The sequence below is a fragment of the Jaculus jaculus genome, chromosome 2 (assembly GCF_020740685.1).
Source record: "Jaculus jaculus isolate mJacJac1 chromosome 2, mJacJac1.mat.Y.cur, whole genome shotgun sequence".
In the NCBI taxonomy this organism is placed as follows: Eukaryota; Metazoa; Chordata; class Mammalia; order Rodentia; family Dipodidae; genus Jaculus; species Jaculus jaculus.
In genome coordinates this window covers 47,684,919-47,708,075 of record NC_059103.1, presented here as the reverse complement: position 1 = coordinate 47,708,075, position 23,157 = coordinate 47,684,919, and the positions used below count along the sequence as shown (strand labels likewise).

The following is a 23,157-nucleotide window of genomic DNA, read 5'->3' as shown; positions in this document are numbered from 1 at the left end:
AGACTCTGCAGTGCCTAACCGGTATTGTGGTCTGAGGAGAAACCTTCCACAGACTCAACCTTTCATGGGTAAAACTGGAGAACAGTCCACTATCCTTGTGAGGATTAAATACAACAACCCGTGAGAAATGCTTAATGCATCGTTCTCCGTCGTGGTAGTTACTATATCACACCAGAACACCGGCTAAACGCTACAGTAATTGTGAAAGCTGAGTGGACCTAAAGACCTATGGGGAACTGAATAAGGACCACACTCCACCAACGGAAAAGTTATTGATACTACTTGTACATTTCAAAAGCCTCATTTCTCTTACGGAAGAATGAAGCTGGCCATTTTTCTGGGGGTTGGGAGTGGAGTGGGGGGGAGTAAGGAAAAGTTGTAAATTATTAAGTCTCTTATTTGCAACCCTGTTAAATCCAGCCTAAAACCTAGGTTCATGTATGCTGACAGTCTAGGGGGTTAATTTTGGCAGAGGGAAGCTCAACTCTCTGATTGCGTGGACTTTGATAAAACCGGCTGTGGTAGCTGTCAATCTCCTTTAAACATGGCTGGGGTGGTCAGTGGCAGTGGTGGGATATTTGGAGATCAAGATGACATACTGGCTGTAATGCAGTGGAGGTCCACCTTCGGGGGAGGACTTTGAGGTCTTCAAGGACTAAGGGTCCTATAGCTCGGAGGAGAAGCCCTCTCACCCAGGCCAGAGCTAGTGTAGCTAGCCCGGGAATCCTGAGGGCTCGCAGGTGTAGCCCAGAGAAGCCTCCAGTTCCGGGGAGGGTATGAGACTCCCTAGAGAATTAACCTTTCCTACTAAGCATCATGCGGCCCTACTGTGTGCCTCTGAGCTGATGCCCAAGTTCCATGGCCGGTGGGCATTCACAGACCCTCCTCCCTCCACATCCCGGGCTGTAGGTGCCCTGACCACACTGACACCTCTCCCAAGGTTGCCGGCCTGTGGCCTACCCAGCGGGGTGAGGGGGGGGGGCGCACCTCGGGTACCCCAGCTCCGGGACTCTCCTCCTGACTTGGAGTTCCGGGTCCAGCCGGCGGTGTCGGAGCTGGGTGGGGAAGTGGGGAGGGGGGTGGGTCCTGCGGTTTCGATGTCTGCCCCCCCCCCCCCGGGGATGGAGGTAGGAGCCGAGTGTGCAGCGCGGGGTCTGGGTGGGGTCCCCTCTTTCCCTTCGCGGCCCTCTCCCAGAGCCACCCACCCCACCGCCTGGCCGCGCGCCGGGTCCCCGCCGCAGAGTGGGGAGGAGGAGGAGGAGGAGGAGGAGGAGGAGGAGGAGGAAGAGAAGGAGGAGAAGGAGGAGGAGGAGGAGGGAGGAGCGGCTGGAGGAGTTGGAGGCAGACACAGCCTCGGCGCGCAGTTACAGCTGGAGACAGACGGCGGTGGCGGTGGCGGCTGGAGGCGGGACATCTCTCCCGAGACGGGTGGCGGGACACGTTTCCCCCCCTTTTCCCGCATCCCCAGCGGCCCCGGGCATCTTCTTCCTCGCCCAGCCTTCCCTCCCTCCCTGCACTCTGCCCGGCGGGACGGACGGCGGAGTGCGGCTGGCCCTGCCCTCCGCGCGCGCTCCCGCCCCGGGGATCCCCCGCGAGCCCAGCCGGGAGTCGCGGCGGCGGCGGCGGCGGCGGCCAGACAGGCGGCGAGTCCCCGGGAAAGTGCGCGGGGGAGGGGCGGGCGGCCCGGGCGCCAGGTCCCCGCTCTTAAAGAGACCCGGCGCGCCCCGGCCCCGCTGCGCCACCCCTGCGGCGGCCCGGGAACCCGAACCCCTCCCCCGCAGCCGGCTGGAGAGCCACACGGTGGGCGGTCCCTGGTCTCCGCTTCCCCGGGGGGCTGTCGCAGGTGAGTGGCTGTTGTGGTCGCAGCATCTGGACCAAGTTCATCTCGGGGTTGGCACGGGAGTGGGGAGGGGGGGGGTGCCCCAGTGGGTGGAGGGTGGGCGGGACGCCTCGGCAACCGGGACAGGACGCTGCTGCTGCTGCTGCTGGGGGGCGGGGGGGGGGTGGCCGCCGCGAGGGGGTGCGGAGGGAAAGGGGGACGTCCGTCTGTCTGCGTCGTCGGCTGCTGCCCTTCTGGCCTCGGCGTCCCCCTCCCCCTCCCCGGAGACCCGTGCACCAGGTCTGTGTGGCACGTCACCGATTGGCACAGCGGACCGCCGGGGTGCTTGCCCATCCTAGGGGAGTGCCCGGCTGGTACAATCTTGTCGACTTCCTAGCCGGTTTTCTGGAGTGTCCTGCCAGTGGCAGGAGTTCATTCAGCGCCGCAGGGTGGCCGGGAACGGGCGCGGGGGTGGCCGTCCCCGGTGTCTGGGCGCTCTCTTAGGCCTCTGCTGCACACTGGGGGCACCGGAGCTCAGCAGGGAGCGGGGGAGATGGGGCCGGACCTTGCTGAGGAGTTGGCGACGAGGAAGGGGCAGGAGCTGGCCTGACCCTTACCCTGCGTCCAGGACCCCGCAGCCTCCCCCGCTGCACCTTGCGACCCAGCACTGGGCTTCCTAGGTCTTCGGGGGTTCAACCCCTCCCCCACCCCCCCATCGTGCGCACCGAAGTCCGTCGTCGCAGGCTCCTGGCTTTGGCTGCAAAGTCGATTGTCTGGGATGGCTGCGATTACACTTAGGGAGGAAGCAGGCATGTGTTGAATTTCTCTTTGACCCTCACAGTGGAATAAACAGGAAATCTACTGTGCGCCCAGCCGGAGGGTTGAGGGCGGGAGGGGGGGGGGTGGCGTTGCACTTGCCTTTGTTTTGGGTTCTGTATTGCTTACCCGGGACCCTCGCCCAGCGCGCCTCCTGTGTGGGGCTGGGGACTCGCCCCTGAGGACGCTGGTGGCAGACGGCAAGATCCGTACAGGTTAACTCGCTGTGGCTGGCGGAGAGACTATTTGCTCATTTTTAAACATAGATATATTTGGAGGCTTGCTGGTGAGCTGCGGTTTAGGGACCACCGGGGCGCGTGGTGGGTGGGCGGCGCACCAGGCGCGTCTGTTCAGGGGTTACCTGGTGGGACAGAGCCTTGGCCAATAAGGAAACTCCTTAAAACAAGTGGAGCTTCCTAGCCTCCCCAGGCATAGGAGTAATTGCTGAGTATCGCTGGCCAAAGAAGCCAGCATTTTGTTTTGTATTCTCCTAAAGTATCTTTGAATGAGCTAGAATCGGATAATTTTGATTTGTTTTCCTATTCCTCTGTGTGTATTCCCTTCACCCTTTCTCTCCTTTCTAATTATTTTGACCTTTCCCCAATTCTCTGGGCTCCTCACTCTATGTTAGTTATGGTTGTGATACATATTTATTGGCGACCTACTGTGTGCTAAGGCATTGAGATGTTGGTCATATGTTTTATTTGTGGTAGAACTGGGTAGAGATGCTTAGCAGTACTGGATCTTCAAAGTAGGGTGCTGGGGCCAGGAGGTGGAGTTCAGCGCTTGCCCACCATGCTAAGGCTCTTGAGTTTCAGGCCCTAGAGCCTGGCACACAAACAAGGCGGGCACACTTACAAGGCAAGGGGCCTGTGCTGGTATGGAGGCTACATTTGTTGCATGGACTGGGCTGGAGAGCTGTCTGTACAATGGCTCTTTGAGCTGGTTTGCCTGGCCAAGAACTTTCTATCCCTCTGTCTGTATGTCTCCCAGAACTTCAGAACTGTGCATTGAGTTACAGGGAAGATTTGAAGCAGTCTGAGTGGAGACATTACCTGCTCACCCAGTCAGGCCTGCATTTTGGGGAGGGGAAATTAATCTTTTTCTAGGGTTTAAATTGAGTTGACTGCCATCTGTAAACCTGCCTTTTCAGAGTTTTCTCGGAATGTAGCTTTCATGTTCCATAAAGGATCATAGTGGCAGGTTTGAGTCATTACATGGGAAATGGGGAGGCATGAGCATTACCTGTATTTATTCCCTGAATTTTAAGGTTTGGTTTATGTCATCACCATGAAGTGCCACTTGAAAGTGCTTACAAAGGAAGTGCTTTGTTAAAAACATGGGGGTAAATGCCTCATGATCCTTGAATGCTTCATTCTTTTAAGAGCCTCACTTTGCTATTGACTTTGAACTACTGTTAGAATTAGGGCTGGGACTGTAAACGTCAGTGAGGGTTTTACTGTAATGGATTTGCACCTACCTTGTTTTAAAAGACCTCTCTAATTCCTCAACTTTCTGCTCCTGCCCTTGTGGAAGCTTTTGCTGCCCTTGTCCATGGTTCTTGTTTCCTGTAGCTTTGTATTTACAATGGAGAAGACTCCTCTGCCAGCAAGTTCTGAAGGCTGTCTCTCGAATCCTCTTGGGGGCTTGCTTTGCATGACCACAATCCTGTCGTGGAACCCAGCCAGTGCCAGCTGCTTATTAAGGGGTTTTGTGCCAATTTGTTGGCACATAATTTGAGATCCAACAGTCCTTTCCCTACCGGTCCCCACTAGTAATATAGACGTACATAGGCAAATATTTATTTCCCCCAACTGCTGACAGTGTTCTAATAATAGTTTTCTTGCCTGGTGTGCTGAGAGCAAGGGCCTGTCTGCCGAGGTGTTTACAGTTTGGGACTGTGCTGTAGTCCTGGTTGACTTAGCGGCCTGGCCCAGCGGCCTGGCAGCTCATGGGGCACTGTTTTTTATCTGGGCTGCAGAGGGGGTAACTTCCTTACCCGACAGAGGGAAGTTTGTGGCCATCTGAGAAGCTCTGAAACCCTGTGCGTTTACCCCACATGAAGTCAACTTGTAGTGGTATCCAGAGTTGTTCTGTGTCATTGAGTGAAGCCAAAGTCACCTTAGGATCCTGGGTAGGAATGCTTGGAAGTACATACTGGTCAGATCTTTCTAGAAGCCAGTATCTTGTTTCCTCTTTTTTTTTTTTTTTTTTTTGTGAGGTAGGTGTCTCACTAGCTCAGGCTGTCCTGGAATTCACTATGTAGTCTCAGGTGGCCTCGAACTCACGGCGATCCTCCTACCTCTGCCTCCCGAGTGCTGGGGTTAAAGGCTTGTGCCACCACACCCAGCAGATTCTCCCCTCCCTCCCTCTCTCCCTCCCTCCCTCCCTTCCTCCCTTCCTCTCTCACTCCCTCCTTTCTTTCTTTTTTTGAATCTAGGCTTATGGAATTTCTATGGTATATGGATCCTCTGGGGTGAGAATTAGAGAAAACTCAAAAACTGGTAGCTGTGAAGGAAGAGTACCCCATTTCAACCTGGAAAAGCTGGTAAAGTTATTTAGTGCAATTCATGTAGGCACACAAATACTAAATCTTAGTGGTGACCCAATTATAGATTATAATTCCTTTCCTTTTAACAAATATTTATTTGCAAGAGGGAGGAAGGGAGAGAGAGAGAGTGCGACTGTGGATTCAACACGGCTATAAACGCACTCTGCATGCAGGCACCACTCTGTGCTTTGGGTTTTATGCGGGAACTAGGCTGGCATGCTCTGCAAGGGAGTACCTACGCCTACCGAGCCATCTCTCTAGCCCCTCTCCTTGCTTTCTTTCCTTATTCTTCATCTCTTTCCTTGGCCTGCTTGTTCCCTCACTTTGTCAATTATTTCCTTCTGTAGAAAAGTCTTCTAGAAGTCATTATTTCTCTGGTGTCCAAGTGACTTCCTCCTTATGTAGGCCCTATTAAGTGAGAATTGCATCTTGGCCTACCTTACAAGTTCAAGTCCAATTTTAAAAAACACATATTTACTTTTGAGGGGAGAGAGAGAGAGAGGGAGGGAGGGAGGGAGGGAGGGAGGGAGGGAGGGAGGGAGGGAGGGACAGAGACAGACAGACAGACAGACAGACACAGACAGACAGACAGACAGACAGCACACCAGTCTGTGCATCTGGCTTTATATGAATACTGGGGAATTGAACCTGGGCCGTCAGGCTTGCAAGCAAGTGCCTTTAACCGTGGAGCGATCTCCCCATCCCTGAGTGCAAATCTGGAGTTTTAAAGTAGTGTTCTGCCTGCTGTCTGAAATTTTAGGCCACATGATCTGCCAGGTATTGTGGCATTGTTTGTTTCTGTGTTGGGTAACCAATAGAAAGAAGCAAGCACCTGCACTGTTAAATGTGGGGTGCAGACAGATTGGGGCAAAGCCTCATAAGCTACATGTAGGAATGGGCGTGAGGAAACCCATTACTTCTCACATTAGTTTAAAAACTAAAACTGAAAAATCAAAGGAAACCAAGATCTGAGGAAAAAATATTAGGTTCAGATTTCCAATTAATATCATTTTTTTCTCTGCTACAGGAAGCCTTGAGAGTTGTTCTGTGTTGTTACCTACCCCTGTGACTTCAGCATGGATTGCTTTTACTTGAATTCCCACTAAAACCGTGACTTTGGCCTTTTCAGCTGTTTTCGTGAAGACATTTCTTTCCATCCGGCTCCTTTTCCAGCGAGGTCTTGGAAATCACGAAGAACATAGCTATAATTTCTCCCTTGATTGGCAGCTGAGAGCTTTCCTGGACAAAAATAAGGCTGTACTGTGCCAAATGGTTGACTTTTCTAGAATAAAAACTCTAAAGAGTATGCAAAAAAAAAAAAAGTCCTCTGGTTAATATATTGGCATTCCCAGAACCCACTAAAACTCCGGCAGCCTGCCAGCCTCCACTTAATGAGGGTGCAGAATGTCTGGCTCAGTTCCCCATGAGCAGAGTGAGGCGGGGGCTGGGTGTCCACACCCTTTATTAATTTTTAATGACTGTACTTTTGTTTGACAGATTTTGCTCCAGTACCCCCGTGCCCTCACAACTGACCTGCATCTCACCCCCCATCCACTTATTTACTCATTTACTTGGCATTGAAAAAAAATGTTGAAATGGTCAAGCTTCAGAATCCTACTGAGGGATTTTTCTTATTTACATGGTTCTTTCTGTTGGTGTTCTTTCCCTCCTTCCCCATCCTTTTTTTTTTTTTTTTTTTTTCAGAAAAGGAAAAGAAAAAAGGAGGAGATGACAACTTTTAAAATATGATGCTTTATTGTCTCATGGAAAAAGGGAAGTCTTTTAGGGAACTTTAAGTGTGTCAGAGAGTTTATATGACAGTGCAAGTTGGAACTTGCCAAGCTCCAGACAGATTGTTAATGTTACATGACAGAGATAAATAAATTACTGCCGTCTGCAACACGCTTTGCTGCAAACGTCCCGTGCAGCCCGGCCGACTGCGCGCCGCTCACGGGGCCAGCGAGTGCAGCTGTGTGGAAGGCCTTTCTGCTGTCTAGAATGCCGGGACTTGGTTCAGAGACGAGAAGGGTGTGTCTCTCACTTTTATTTTTGGCTGTGCTGCAGAGCAGCAGCAGAATCCACACGGCAAGATCGCTGTCCTCTTTTTTTTTTTTTTTTTCCCCTTTTCTTTTAGCTCCACCTTGGTCCTCAGGTCCATGCCCACAATTCTTCCTCCGCTCTCGGGAGCATGGCATGTGGTTCACTTCACGGGAGACCTGAACTTTCTTCTTAGCTTCTCCGAGCCTGAGTTTCCCGCAGCCAGATTCCAAGCTGTTTACAGTCGGGTTTTTTTTTTTTTTTTTTTTTTTTTTTAATGCAGGTGCAGGCACTGAGAACAAATTGTCTATGCTAGATAAGTGTGTGCAGCCCGGGAAGGGGCTGGGTGGCACTCCTTGGGCATAATGTACTTTCATCGCAGCAGTTTGGAGACTCAGCTGGCAGAGTGACAGGTGTAATGAACTTAATGGTCTTGCTCTAGTTGCTGGTGGACACAGTGCTCATATTACAAAGCCATCTCTCATGTGGGGCCCCTGCCAAATGACTTGCTCTTCAGTGTGCAGATAGGAAGGGCTCTGGGCCTGGCCGATTCAAGGGACACTAAGGTCAGGAACTAGGTGGGTGTGAGCAACTTGCTTGTGCCCTTATCCACCCTGTTCCTAATTGCCCTACTTTCTCTTCACAGTAAGCCTTTGAAGAGGAAGTGAACCCATCCCTCTGGCTGGCCCTTCCTCCACTTGGGGTGTGCGGGGTGGTGGTGGGGGGACCCTCTAGAGTGTGTGTACTTCCGGCACCTGGGGTTTACAGAGTTTAGACCTCCTGCTGAGTCTTGCTGGCTCCCTTGTGCTTGCGGGCCACCAGTCTCCAGAAATGGGCTGGGTTCACCGTCTGCTGCTGCTCCATCGCCTGTGGGCTGGCCCCCATGGGCTGGCAATCAGTGCACGGAGATGGGATGGGCATTTCTACAGTCAGTGTGTCAGAGGCAGAGGGCTAGAGGACGACTTTCTGATGGGCTCCTTGACCCCTGGGCAGACCTCCTTTGACCTTGGGCACATGGTCAGATCACAGAAAGCAGCGGTGCTACACATTTGTGGGTACTTGTTCTGGGCTGGGTTCTGTTTCTGGTGCCATGTGACATCTGTCAGTTCATTTTGTCCTCATAGCTGATCTATAACAGATGAGGACACCATCCCCATGGTGAAGATATGAGTCAAGAAGTTGTCCAGAGTCATTCAATGTGTAAATAAAGAGTGGAGTCCTGAGCACCCAAGCCATCTGGCTCTGGGGTGTGGATTTGTTTCCAGAGCTACAAGAGGCAGGGCCCAGGCCACTCAGTCTTCATCATGGACTGTATCAGCTGGGTGAAGGAAGATGGTGACGTTTCCCTCTTGGTGTCCGTGCAGACTCCAAGGTCAGAGCCCTTTCTGTCTGCTTCCCAGTCTTAATACTTCCTCTTACCATCTTCCCTAGTCCAGTTTTGGCACTGTGTTATCTGCCTTCCGTTGTCAGTCTCCGTTCTGAGAAACGCACTGTCAGGGCTGGAGAGATGGCTTAGCGGTTAAGCGCTTGCCTGTGAAGCCTAAGGACCCCGGTTCGAGGCTCGGTTCCCCAGGTCCCACGTTAGCCAGATGCACAAGGGGGCGCATGCGTCTGGAGTTTGTTTGCAGAGGCTGGAAGCCCTGGCGCGCCCATTCTCTCTCTCTTCCTCTATCTGTCTCTCTCTCTGTGTCTGTCGCTCTCAAATAAATAAATTAAAAAAATAAAAAAAAGAAAGAAACGCACTGTCAGCAGCTTTGTGGGGTCTCCGCTGTACCTCGAGAGAACTGTGAGGCACATGCAACAGAACGCAGCTGCCTGACAGTGCTTCCCTGCATCCTCAAAATCCGCTGGGGTCTCTCTTCCCACAGTGTCTCTGGGTGGGGCCTGGAGGAGTGTGATCGCCCACTTTTGAGGGAAGGAGTAGGCCCTGCAAAGAGCTGTTATTTGCATGGGGTGAAGGAAGGCTGGGAAGACTTCAGTGGATCGTTTATGCAGAAGAATCACAAAGTGCCACAGTTTCCCTTTGCCTCATTTTTTTTTTTTGTAAACCCACTTTATTGATATATGTATAAAATGCATTGTTTTGAATTTTTTTTTATGAGAGAGAGTGAGTGAGTGAGTGAAAGAATTGGCCCCAGGGCCTCCAGCCCCTGCAGTTGAACTCCAGATGCTTGCAACACCGTGTGTGTGTGTGTGTGTGTGTGTGTGTGTGTGTGTGTGCGCGCGCGCACGTGTGCATGCTCTACCTTGGCGCTTGCACCACCTTGTGCATCCGGCTTACATGGGACCTGGAGAGCCAAACCTGGGTCCCTAGGCTTCGCAGGCAAGCGCCTTAACCACTAGGCCATCTCTCTGCCCCAAAATGCTTTTGATAATTGTCCCCTCCCATGCTTTTCTTCTTTTTTTAATGAGCTTTTTTTTTTTTTTAATTTTTAATTTATTTATTTGAGAGCCACAGACACAGAAAGAAAGACAGATAGAGGGAGAGAGAGAGAATGGGCGCGCCAGGGCCTCCAGCCACTGCAAACAAACTCCAGATGCGTGCGCCCGCTTGTGCATCTGGCTAACGTGGGACCTGGGGAACCGAGCCTCGAACCGGGGTCCTTAGGCTTCACAGGCAAGCGCTTAACCACTAAGCCATCTCTCCAGCCCCTCTCCCATGCTTTTCTTTTGCCACCACTTCCAATATTGAATCCCTTCCTCCTGCCAACCCATTCCTCTGCTGTTGTGATGTCTGTATTTTATCTTCGCTTTCCTTAACCATCCACGATGACATGTTGATGGGCTCAGTGTCATGCAGGTAATGACAGCTGCTGTGAGGTCATGAATGCAACAGCTGCAGTGAGTCCACAGTACAACATTCCAAAGCCCTCTTCCTCTTACATTCTTTCTGCCACCTCTTCAGCAATGTCCCCTGAGTCAAATTGGCAGGCAAGATGGAGATGTCTCATTTAATGCTGAGCATTATGACTGTTGCGTTTTCTTAGCATATGGATGGGAAAAAAAAATTGAAAAAAAAATTCATGTTTGAAAAAAAAAAGATTACATCTTGAAGATACTCTTATTTGGCTCCATAGGGGCATAGATCAAGTAACCATACATACTGATATATATACTCCCTGTGACATACTTGTACATATTGGACAAACACAGTGTTTACGTTTGTTTGGTTTGAGATTATGGGACTTCAAGTGAGTTCCTAAGAGGTGTGCATATTATTGGGCTCGACAGAACAGACCTTCCTCTATTTGCCAATCTCCCCATGGCCATAGAGCCCGTCACAGCTCCAAAACTCAACACCAAGCAGGTGCTTCTTTAGGACTGGTGGCCGGGATGTGTGTGGTCTCCTCTACAAACACTCATTTGTGCCACCCGCTCTTTACTAGGCATGCTGGAGTGTGCGGAGTTGATCAGTAGGCCGTCCTGGCGGGTCCTGGTCTGAGCTGTATGTGTCCACAGCACAATGAGTCCTCAGGACTTGGGTCTGTCCTGGAGATGCTTCTCCTGCTAACAGCTGGACAGAAGTGAAGTTTTCTTTTCCTGCTTATTTACTTGTGGATAATCAGTAGGAAATTCAGAAGGAAATAAAGTACAAAAATCAAATTACCTATGAGTTCACTATTTCTAGAGTTGATCAGTATAAATAGTAAAATTCGTTTCAGTACATTGATTGGTTTGTTATAAAATCAGGTATAGAATTTTATTGAGTATAAAAATCATGTATAGAGCTGAAGGGATGGCTCAGTGGTTAAAATTTTGTGTTGGGAAGATACTCAAAGACTATAATAAAAAAAATAAATGGTCACCTGGGCATCTTGCCTTCAAAGCCTAACGACCCATGTTCAGTTAGTTACCCAGTGTCCACTTAAAGCCAGATGCACAAAGTGGTGCATGTGTCTGGAAGTTTGTTTGCAGTGGCTAGGGGCCCTGGTATGCCCATTCTCTCTCTCTGTCTTTCATTTCTGTCTGCTTGTAAATTAATAAAATATTTTTAAAAAAAGTCATTTACAGTATTTATATATCCTTTTGAAATAGCATTCTATCTCACATGTTTTTCATGTGATTTAAATATTGTCTCCAAATCCTTCTTTTCATGATAATATGATATTCTCTATGGCTATGTAGCTATTTTTTAAGAGCTTTTTAGGATATTGAGACTGACACTAGTTTTATGCATTACAAGTAATATTTCAAGCAAGTTCCTTTAACTGCTGAGCCATCTCCTCAGCCCTTACAAATAAGATTTCACTGGATTTTTTTTTTTTTTTTTTTGAGGCAAGGTCTCATTCTAGCTCAGGCTGACCTGGAACTTGCTCAGTAACCCCAGGCTGGCTTCAAACTTGTAGTCATCCTCCTTCCTCAGTTTCCTGAGTGCCTGGGCTAAAGGCATGCACTACTATGTCTGGCTGGAAAAAATTTTTATTTTCAGCATTTAAATACTTAAAAAATATTTTATTTATTTGAAAAGAGAGAGAGAGAGAATGAGAATGGACACACACCAGGACTTCTTGCCCCTACAAATGAACTCCAGATATCTGTGCCACTTTGTGTATCTGGCTTTACATGGGTACTAGTGAATTGAACCCAGGGTGGCAGACTTTGTAAGCAAGTGCCTTTAATTTCTGAGCCATCTCTCCAATTCCATTTCGATATTTTTGACAACTTTACACACGTGTATAATGCATTTTGATTGTATTTACTCCCACACCCTCTCTTACTCCCCTCCTCCCCCACCCCACTAAACCCCTTCTTCTTCTGAATTGGTTCCCTTTCTGCTTTCATGTCTTTTTTTTTTTTTTCTTTTTCTGGTGACCTTCCCCTGAGTTAAATTAGAACCACTTGCCATGAATATGTGTAGGGGATTATTTACTGGGCGACTTCCCAGTGGCTATACCACCAGAGTCCTCTCCCTAGCAACTGTTAACTGCCACTATCTCCTCTGGGAGGACTGGGGTCTCCACCACCACGATGGGGTGTTGACAGGCTCAGTCTTGTGCAGGAAACCCTAGCTGCTGGGAGTTCCAGAGCATAATGGCCAGGTCGTGTCCAGAAGCCAGGGTTCCCCAGCATTCCTTCCCAACCTTTGGCTCTTATATTTTTTTTTCACAGATAGCTTAAGGGCACTTTAACAAACTAATAACTTACGTTTACTAATATAAATCTCTACACACATGTGTGTACACACATGCACACACACACACACAATAACAGGATGATGTGCCCACAGACTGCTCATGGCCTTTCCCTGCTATCTTACTTCCCTATCGCATGAGTGTACACCTGGTGTCAGAGCGGAGGAATAAGGCTGTGAAAGGAAGTGGATTCAGCGGTTGGCTGCTGGGATAGCCAAGGGGAGCCTTGTCTCGTCATTCTCTTCATCCTGACCGCTCTTCCTACAGCCGCGACCCTCAGACCTCCTAGACTTGTGGGCCTGGCCTCCTTAAACGACTTGCTCCTACAACTGGAGAGAAATGAATATCATCTTAGTGGGTTTGTGATTCATCAAAAGCAGTCTTTTATTGAAAGGTTGGAAAACAATCCAATCACAGACCATTTTCATGCTAGTTGAAGGGGTAGGAAAGCATCGGTATCCCAGGGCTGGTTGAAATTAGTCCAGTTATGTTCATAGTCTTGTCTTTTGCCTGAGATGGGAGCTCTGTGCGTAGCGTAGGTGCCCATCTCTTTGAGTGTGTGCTGGAGATGTGCCTCAGTGCGCCCTGCGTGGTGGACAGCGTGCAGTGCCCATCGGACTGTGCAGGCAGCTTTTTTTTTTGCTCCATGTAAAGTCCTCATAGAGGTGCCCAAGTGAATGGATGCAGGTTCAGCAAGTGTGGACCACAGCCCAGCTGGAGTGGCATTCTGCTCCTGGAGGTGCCTCTCGTTTTAGGGTAGACTGGGTATGAGGAGTCCAGACAGGTTTTACAGAAGGAATGGTAGTTGATAAAGTGCCTTGGATAAAGGCTGGGCCAATTCCTGAAGTCAAAAGATAGAATGAGGAATTTTGCTGGAAGACTGTGATCCAGGATGGGGCATGTTCTTGGTGAGCATTAGCCACGTTAGGACTTGTACTGATCACTGCTCTTGTCCCGTCACAGCGCTGAGCCACGGTAGCACAGGGCTGGTTCTGATATGGTCCTCCCAGTCTGCCTTCCCATTTTTGTTGAAAACCACATCCAAGAATAATGAAGAAAAGTACGCCTGTTGGAATACCTAGTGTGTCGGTCAGCTTTCTGTTACCGTAATAAATACCTGAGTTAATCAGCCCAGATGGCTTATGTGGGTCCTGGGGAAGCAAACCTGGGTCCTTTGGCTTTGCAGGCAAGTGCCTTAGCTGCTAAGCCATCCCTCTAGCCCTTGATCATTATTTTTTAATACCTGATATTTCTTCACATTTAAAACATAAATTTTATACCCCATAGCTTAGCCCATTTGAACATTTTCAGTGGGAATAATAATTCCTTCTATTTGCAAAACATTTATGACTTTTTAAAGCTTTTCATGTATGACTTTTTAAAGCTTTTCATTGACAACATCTAATTTCGTGTTCTTTGGCTTTAAGGAACAAATAATGAAATGTACATAGACGTATAATTAACGGATCCATCCCTTCTTTAATATGGCTATTAGCTGACAGTAGAATTCAGCTTGGAGTTATTTTTTGATGCAAGCTCAAAAGAATGTCCTTTTTTTTATGAGAGAGAGCAAGAGCAAGAGAATGAGAGTACGAAAGAGTGAGCGAGCAAGCAAGCGAGAGAGAGAGAGAGAGAGAGAAGAGAGAGCGAAAATTGGTGCACCAGGGCCTTTAGCAACTGTAATCGAACTCCAGACACATATGCCACCTTGTGCGCTTGTGAGGCCTTGTGCATGTGTGACCTTGTGCCTCTGGCTCATGTGGAATCTGGGCAGCTGAACACGGGTCTTTGGCAATCTCTCCAGCTCTGGAGTTTTTTTTTTTTTAATTTATTGTATTTATTTGAGAGAGAGAAAGAGGGAGGGAGGAGAGAGAGAGAGAGAGAGAGAGAGGGAGGGAGGGAGGAAGGGAGGAAGGGAGGGAGGGAGAGGGAGAGAATGGACACACCAGGGCCTTCAGCCACTGCAACAAACTCCACCTTGTGCATCTGGTTTTTGTGGGTCCTGAGAAATCGACCCTGGAACCTTTGGCTTTGCAGGCAAAGAAGCCATCCCTCCAGCCTTTTTTCTTTTTTTAAATTAAGTGGAAACTTGTTATGGATACCTTATGTATTGGTACCACCATTTCCCTCCTTCCTGTCCCCATTCCACTGAGAGCCCTTCTCGGTGGGATTGCTGGCATTCACCATGGAGTTGTGGGAGCAGCAGTCAGTCATTGTGAGGGGGATGCTCTCGGATAGTCCCTCCCACCCTGTGGCTCTTTTATTCTGCCCCCCCTTCTGCAAATTCCCTGAGTCGTGGTGGGCGTGCTTTAAGTCTACCTTAGTGTTGAGCCCTCAGCAGCTTCTGGGTTCCTGCTTTGGTGAGTTTTGAGTATCCTGGGCATCTGTCTCCATCACTGGCACAGGTTGTCAGGCTCTCCCCGGAAGTGGCACTCTGTTTCACCTGGCCAGTTCCTCTGTGGTTTCACCTGGGCCCTAGCTGATGTTTGAGAGGTAGTTAATGTCCTGCCAGGGAAGTTTTTTATTTAATGTGTCAAACCAAATTGGAAAGCATTGTCCTGTCATTTTACAAGCCACACACAGGACACTTTTCAGGCCAGTGAGTCCAAAGGTAACAGTTGGTGGCAGGGCAAGACGCCCTGTCCATGCAATTTTGTGAGGTTCAGGTAAAACACTAGGAATTTAATTTGATAGCGTACATATCTGGTGAGACTAGAGGGGCGAAGCTGTCAGGGATTGTGGAAGGCAGAGGTTTTGCTGCGGCAAGTGTGGGTCACAGGCTTCTCAGCAAGCGGCTTTTTTTTTTTTTTTTTTAAACTCCGTGTTAAAGATGTTTTCTGGGGAAACTGGTAGCTCTTCAATGGCCTCAAGAAAGTGCTACTGGGATTGGGAAGATAGCGCAGAGGTAAATTAAAGGTGCTTGCTTGGCCTGGGTTCAGTTCCCCAGTGCACTCGTAAAGCCAGATGCAAAACGTGACACATGCCTGGCATGTGTTTTAGTCACAACAGACTTTGGCAAGAGTACAAGTAAATAAAAGTTTAAAAGATTATTTAAAAAAAATATGAAAACAAATTTGTTGTGTATTCTGACAAACACACAGACAGCCTGTTGCTGTTGGTGAAATGTTTTTTTTTTTTTTTTTGGTGTGTGTATGTGTCTGTGTCTGGCTCTTTGTGACTTCTGCCCACAGCCTGGGCTCTTTTATTTTTTCAACACGGTTTTGGCTTCTGTCCTGGTTCAGTATGTTCAGCTGTGGATGCAAGTTGACTTTGGTTTTGTGTTTTTTTTTTTTTTCCTTGTAACAAAATAGTTTCTGTGCTGGGCCTAGCCCTTTGTCCTTACTGCCCGAGGTGTGGCTCAAGCCCTTGGTCCAGTGCCACCTGCGCCCCTGGTCCAGTGCCACTTGAGGCTACACAGTGTGCTGCTGTGCCAGAGCCTGCCTTCTTTTTCCTGCTCAGCTCTTTACTGTTGTGTGCGACTGTCTCTTCCACCTTGCTGAGTCACGTGATTCCCCTGTGCGTGTTCCAAGTGGAAGCCATTCACACTTGCTTCGCAGTTTTCTGCCTTTTCCTCCACATCTCTAGGAAGCTTTGGCTCCGGTGTATATGCTCCTGAAACCGCGTGTACAGGCAGCTGCCGCAGAGCCCGGAGGACAAATGCTGGGACATTTACAGCAGACCCTACTCCATCTCTGAAGCCAATAACAGACAGGCAGAAGGCTGGCATGTCTGCTGGCTTTCTGCACGTTGGCCCCCCTTGGCTTCCCAGGGGAACAGGAGCCACCGAGTATCCTCATTAATAGTGTTCGAGGTCACTACTCAATAGTGTAGGTGCTAAATGAAGTGCTTTCTAATCTCTGGTAATGAGTTTGTGAGATCAATACATACTAGATAACTTCTGCAGAGGGGCTGCGCTCGTAGTGACGCACAGCGAGTTGGTGCAGCGCTTGTACTAACAGGGCAACAGGGCGTGCCCTGGAGGGATCTGCAGATAAAATGCACTTCTTGCATTGGTTTAGAAACAGGAGATGGGCTGCCAGGAAGACTGACTTGTCTTCTATGCCATTCAGATGCATTGTCTGCCATTGAATGACAAGCGGTAACTGAGCTAAGCTCATTTTCTTGTTACTGTTGATGCAATATGGCAAGACATCAAGGGGTGCCTCTGGCTTGCTCTTGGGAGTGACAGCGTGATTCCTCACAGAGCCCAGGACAGAATGTAAGAACTGCTTTAGAAAGCAGGCTGAGGAACTTAGAGAACCCTCTTTCCTGAGATATATTCCATTCTGGGACCTGCTTGTCACTTTCTGGTGCTAAGGATAACTTCTCTCTCTCTCTCTCTTTCTTTCTTTCTTTCTTTCTTTCTTTCTTTCTTTCTTTCTTTCTTTCTTTCTTTCTTTCTTTCTTTCTTTCCTCCCTTCCTTCCTTCCTTCCTTCCTTCCTTCCTTCCTTCCTTCCTTCCTTTCTTTCTTTCTTTCTTTTTTTTTCTGAGGTAGGGTCTCACTCTAGCTCAGGCTGACCTGGAATTCACTAAGTTGTCTCAGGGTGGCCTCAAACTCACGGCGATCCTCCTACCTCTGCCTTCTGAGTGCTGGGGTTAAAGGCATGCACCACCACGCCCGGCCTCATTTTTTTAAATACAAAATTTCATTTATGTATTTGTAAGCAGAGAGAGAGAGAAAGAGAGAGCGTGAGCGAGCAAGCGAGAATGAGCAGGTGTATCAGAGCCTCTAACCACTGCAAATAATCTCCAGATGCATATGCCACTTTGTGCATTTGGCTTTATGCGGATCCTAGAGAATTGAACTTGAGTCATTAGATTTTTGCAGGCAAGTGCTTTAACCACTGACCTATCTCTCCTGCCCAGGATGACATTCTTTTTTTTTTTTTTTAAATTTTTATTAACATTTTCCATGATTATAAAATATATCCCATGGTAATTCCCTCCCTCCCCACCCCCACACTTTCCCGTTTGAAATTCCATTCTCAATCATATTACCTCCCCATTACAATCATTGTAATTACATATATACAATATCAACCTATTAAGTATCCTCCTCCCTTCCTTTCTCCACCCTTTATGTCTCCTTTTCAACTTACTGGCCTCTGCTACTAAGTATTTTCATTCTCACACAGAAGCCCAGTCACAGGATGACATTCTTTTTCTAGTTTTTATAGAGAGCAAGAGAGCAAGAGAGCGAGAGAGCAAGAGAGAGGGAGAGAGGGAGAGAGAGAAGAGAGAGGGAGAGAGAATTGGCATGCCAGGTCCTCAGCCACTGGGGTTGAACTCCAGATGCTTGTGCCACCTAGTGGGCACGTGCGACCTTGCACTTGCCTCACCTTTGTGCTGCTGGCTGATGTTGGATCTGGAGAGGCGAACATGGGTCCTTAGGCTTTGCAGGCAAGCTCCTTGACAGCTAAGCCATCTCTCCAGCCCAGGATGACATTCTTTTGGCAAGTTATTTTTGGGTCTTGGGTCTCTAACCTTTGTGGCATGGATGCCACAGTGAAGTACAGTTTTTCTCAGATCTAGAGGAGAGAGGGTCTTCACCTGAATTGCCTGTGGAGCTGTTCCTAAACAGAGGCAGAGTTCTTTTGCTGCTGTTGAAATTGATTATGTATTTACATGGTGGGTCTTGTCCCCACCTCCGTTCACTTAGCTCTTACCCTGAGCAGGCTGCTGAGCATGGCTGTTTCTAGGCATCTCAGCCAGCGTTTATGAAGGTAAACTTGGGCTTGACTCCCAGCACCACAGAACAAAGGGAAAAAAAAGTTCTCTTACCCCTACCCTAAACCATCTCACGGCCCTTAATGACCTCTCACCGGCTACTCACTGTCAGCTTGAGTCCCCATGTGCTCTCTCCTGCCCCCTTGACCTCATCCCTACTGTCCTTTAGTCTCTCACTGTCCTATTTTGGTGGTCAGCATTTCCATCTGCCCAGCAAGTCAGGGCTTCCTCTATTCCTTTTCTCCCTCACAGGCCAGTCTATGAATACATCCCACTTGCCTCCAAGTTCCTTCCGCATCTCTTCGTGGTCACCCTCACTCAGTGCCGTGTTTCTGTCCTCCCGGGTTCCTGCAGGTGGCCCGGGCTGGGCATTCACCTTTTCTATACCTTTGTAGGCTCTTCTGGACATAGCAGAAGTGACTGTGGACCCTTGCTTGGTTCTGGTGCCTCAGATCTAGCTGCTTCCCTTCTGGGTTCTTCACCCAGCTGGTTCCTGTCGCGGAGGCCCGTGGTTTTCTTGGTTGAGGCTTTCCCCGGCACGCTGCGCGCTCATTCCCCCCGCTTCGTTAAGGCCTTGGGTCGGGCGTCCTCCATTTGGCATTTGGAGGTCTGTGCTGCTGCTTCTGTCTGTGGCCTCCTCTTACAGGAAGCTGGCAGTTATCTCCCCCTGGAAAGTAAGTTCCTGAGGGCAGACACGTCACCCTCTTGTCTCCCTTCTTGTCCTTCATTTTGTGCAGCAGCTGTTGAGACTACTGGGTGCACGAACAAGTGATCCTAGGAGTCAGGATGGCCCTGCGATAGGACTCCAGCAGGCTGGGTGAGGCTCTGGCGTTTAGGGCAGAGCAGCCAGTGGGCTCTTCCCTGTGCTGATGCCTAGGTGGCTGGCAGGGGCAGGGGCAGGGCTGTCTCGTCTGAGCTGCTCTGGGTCAGGTTAAGCCTCCGTGCAAGCAGCAACTCGTGACAGAAGGACTGAGATGCAGCGGAGGAGGTGACAACTTGGGAAGGTTAGAACTCAACTATTCTTTTTTTTCTAATAGCTTATCTTTTTTTTTTTTTTTCCTCTTAAATTTATTTATTTGAGAAAGAGAGAGGGAGAGAGAGAATGGGCACACCAGGGCCTCCAGCTACTATAAACGCAAGCCAGATGTATGTTCCACCTTGTGCATATGGTTACCTGTGTACTAGGGAGTTGAACCTGGGTCCGTAGGCTTCACAGGCAAGCACCTTAACCACTAATCCATCTCTCCAGCCCTTAACTATTCTTTAATGCTTTCCCCCCACCTCTGCCTGGATTTCTACTTATCTACATTAAGTTTTTTATTTTATTTTTTCAGTGTTGGAATTGAGTTTAGGAGCTCTCTTTCACTAATGTAGTCCCTACATTGATTTTTTTTTTTTTAATGGTTTTTCGAGGTAGGGTCTCACTCTGGCCCAGGCTGACCTGGAATTCAGTATGTAATCTCAGAGTGGCCTTGAACTTACGGTGATCCTCCTACCTCTGCCTGGGATTAAAAATCACCACACCTGGCTTTGAATTCTTCATTCTTTTCCCACAAAGTAAACTACCTTCTAGAAGTCAGGGGAAGTAACTGTTTTCCAGACCAACTCTTACCCCTACCTTTTACTTCCTCAACTTTATCTCTCTAGCTACATAAATTATAGATAAATTAAATATTTATATGTTTAAAGCAAATTCATTGAGTTATAAACGATCATGCCCTATATATATATAAATGTTCTTGAAATCATTCATTATATGTAGATGCTTTCTCTTTAGACATGCTCTATTATAATCTTAGTTCTGCATAGCTGTTTTCCTCTGTTTTGGCGGATCAGGAAACGTTCAAAGTAGAGAAAATTAAAGGCTATGAATCTTTTCCCCATCCTTTCAAAGTAGACTGTTTGACAGTTATCTGGAAATCTGACTCGCCTTCCAAACCTCTGACTATGATTTTTTTACTGTGGTATTACAGGAGACCTCTTAAGTTTAGTTTCTGTTGCCTTGGATTTAAAATCCACAAGAACTGTGAAAATCAACTACCTAGTGGAATGGTGGGGGGGGGGGGGGGAGGAGAGGGATTGGGAACCTGCAAACCATGAATTCCAAATAGTAGCAATTTATATCTGCTGCTGGTTTTCAGCCCCTGTGAAGTAGATCAACTCACTAGTAGGCATGCTTTCCCCTGAGAAAACTGGCCCCAGACAAGCTGATTTCTCCTTTTCCCTCAGAGGACACATGGGCACTCCTGCTTGGAAAAGGGAAAGTATGAGCCCAGGTTTACTGGTAGGCCTTAACTCTGCTTGGAATTTCTCTTTTTTTTTTTCAAGGTAGGGTCTCACTCTGGCTCAGCCTGACCTGGAATTCACTATGTAGTCTCAGGGTGGACTTGAACTCACAGTGATCCTTCTACTCCTGCCTCCCGAGTGCTGGGATTAAAGGGATTAAAGGCGTGTGCAACCACACCTGGCTATTCCTATTTTTTTTTTCAAATTTTTATTTTATTTTATTTATTTATTTGAGAGCGACAGACAGAGAGAGAAAGACAGATAGAGGGAGAGAGAGAGAATGGGCGCGCCAGGGCTTCCAGCCTCTGCAAACGAACTCCAGACGCGTGCGCCCCCTTGTGCATCTGGCTAACGTGGGACCTGGGGAACCGAGCCTCGAACCGGAGTCCTTAGGCTTCACAGGCAAGCGCTTAACCGCTAAGCCATCTCTCCAGCCCCGGCTATTCCTATTTTTAAAAAATATTTTATCTCTTTATTTATTCAAGAGAGGGAAAGAGGGAGAGAGAGAGAGAATGGGAGCTCCAGGGCTTCCAGCTACTGCAAATGAATTCCATATGTATGTGCCACCTTGTGTATCTGGTTTACATGGGTCCTGGGGAATCGAACCGAGGTCCGTTGGCTTTGCAGGCAAATGCCTTAACTGCTAAGCCATCTCTCCAGCCCTGGGGAATTTCTCTTTTGGAACGCACATGCGTGTGTGTCCACACACTCATGCACATGTGCACACACACATATGCCCCTATGCCCCCCAAATAGAAAGAAAGTGCACATGAACATTAAAAATAGGTATTTGGAATATCGTGTTAAGGGTGCCCTAAAAGCTCAATATTTTCCATATTTTTCTACAGTGATCTTGCCTTCCTTTCTGTTTTTATAATGAAAAAATTCCCAGTGATGTATATGGAATCAAAAGTCAGTTTCTGGAAGATGTGGAAAACAATTAGCTGTGTGTGTTTTAAAGCATTTTGGAGGCAGGGATGATGTTGCTATGGGGACAGAAAGGTTTACTCTCCAGAGCGGCTCCATCTGGCACCGCATCACGCTCTGAGCCTGGCTGGGCAGTCCGGCGTGGGGAAGAATTTATAGTTAAATGTGGAAACAGTTACATACAGAATTGTTATTGCATCTCCTCCACCAAGATCAACATTTAAGTTTGGTCTAATAACAGAAGAAAAAAAAATCCAGGTCCTTTCTGCAGTCACTGATTCCTCTGTGTGCCATTGTCAACTGTGTGATTTGGTAGGTGAGCCTGCAGTCTGGAAGGTTCTGTCTCTGTTACTGGAAGTGTTTCTTGCAACAAGGAGGTCCATGTCATACTTTCAGATCAGAGTTGGAGTTAATATTCTTATTTTTAGTTTTTCCATGTACGGTCTCACTGTAGCTCAGGCTGATCTGGAATTCGCTAGGTAGTCTCAGGTTGGCCTCGAACTCATGGCGATTCTCTTACCTCTGCCTCCCGAGTGCTGGGATTAAAGGCGTGTGCCACCACGTCTGGCAGGGAGTTAATATTCTTTTGCAGAAGTGCTGACAACTCTCTCACAGTTGATATTTTCATGCATCTTTGAAATAATGATCTCCTTCCCTTCATACATGTGGTCAGACTTAGAGACAGAGTTATAATAACCTGTCTTGGGGCACTGTACACATGAAGTTTGGCTCCATGTTTAATAGAGATGGAAACAACAAGGTTGAATTAGCAGCAGTTCTTTTTTCTTCTGTCTGTGGATCTTAGGTTATCCCTAAAGAATAACTCTTGTGGGGCCAACATGGTGGGTATGTGGCTTGGGAGAAGCCTTCTCAGAGCCTTAGTGAGAGCCCTGTGTGCACTGGCAAGGATCCTTGTGCAGGGACAGGGTTCACTGTCATTCTGGGAGTGTGGACTCAAGCCTCTGGGTCCTGTTTTCTCATTTGGAAATTAGAGGTGATGACATTTTTTCCTAGCTCTTAGGATGACTGTGACCGTCAGATGGAAAGTCAGGTGCTTGCTTCGCAATGCGGAGGGCTGATGCCCCCGTCCTGACTGTCCTCGCAGTGCCGAGCAGAGGCGCTCCCGCGGGTGGGCTCTTTGCGTGGGAGTCTGCTGCTGCTTGTCTGGGTACCGAGGAAGGTCACCATGGCCGAATAGGCTGTGTACAGTGACTTGCTAGTATTTTAATTTCTTATTTTTTTAAAAAAATTATTCATTTATTTATTTGAGAGCGACAGACACAGAGAGAAAGGGAGAGAGCGAGAGAATGGGTGTGCCAGGGCTTCCAGCCACTGCAAACGAACTCCAGACGCGTGCACCCCCTTGTGCATCTGGCTAACGTGGGACCTGGGGAACCGAGCCTCGAACCGGGGTCCTTAGGCTTCACAGGCAAGCACTTAACCGCCAAGCCATCTCTCCTGCCCTTTTAATTTCTTCTTGCCTCGGGGGCAGAGGTAATGTGTTTGCTTCCAGCTCTGGGGTCAAGTAGAGGTACAGTGATTCTGTTGAGTGGGAAAAGCAGTTGGAAGACATTCAGGGAACCCAAACGCTTGTCGACTGCTATGCATCCACACATCACTGGTGAACGACTCAGTATACATTCTCTCGATGGACATATTGTATGATGGTCCTGTGCCAGGCACCATGGTCATTCAAGACCTCTGGCCTCAGTTTCTCCACTGAGAACCTCCTTCAGGCTTGCATTGCTGCCCAGCCCTTTCCAGGTGTTTTTTCTTTTTTGCCCATTTGATTCATTGAATGAATTGATAGGATTTGGAAGCTGTTGCAGTCAGGTTCGTATTGCTGGCAGAAATTACCTGA

General features: G+C 48.4%; 1 protein-coding gene across 3 annotated transcripts in view; it reads left to right on the top strand.

Annotated features, from left to right (window-relative positions):
- The first annotated feature begins 1,718 nt into the window (after nucleotides 1–1,718).
- The window catches only part of Ldlrad4 (low density lipoprotein receptor class A domain containing 4), a 435,013-nt gene continuing 413,574 nt past the window's right edge, over nucleotides 1,719–23,157 (top strand). Inside the window, exon 1 of one of the 3 annotated variants that reach the window (XM_045142975.1) lies at nucleotides 1,719–1,843. The gene's annotated coding sequence lies outside the window, so the exon portion shown is untranslated. The remainder of the gene's footprint in view (nucleotides 1,844–23,157) is intronic. The other 2 variants (XM_045142977.1, XM_045142976.1) reach the window with 2 other exon arrangements.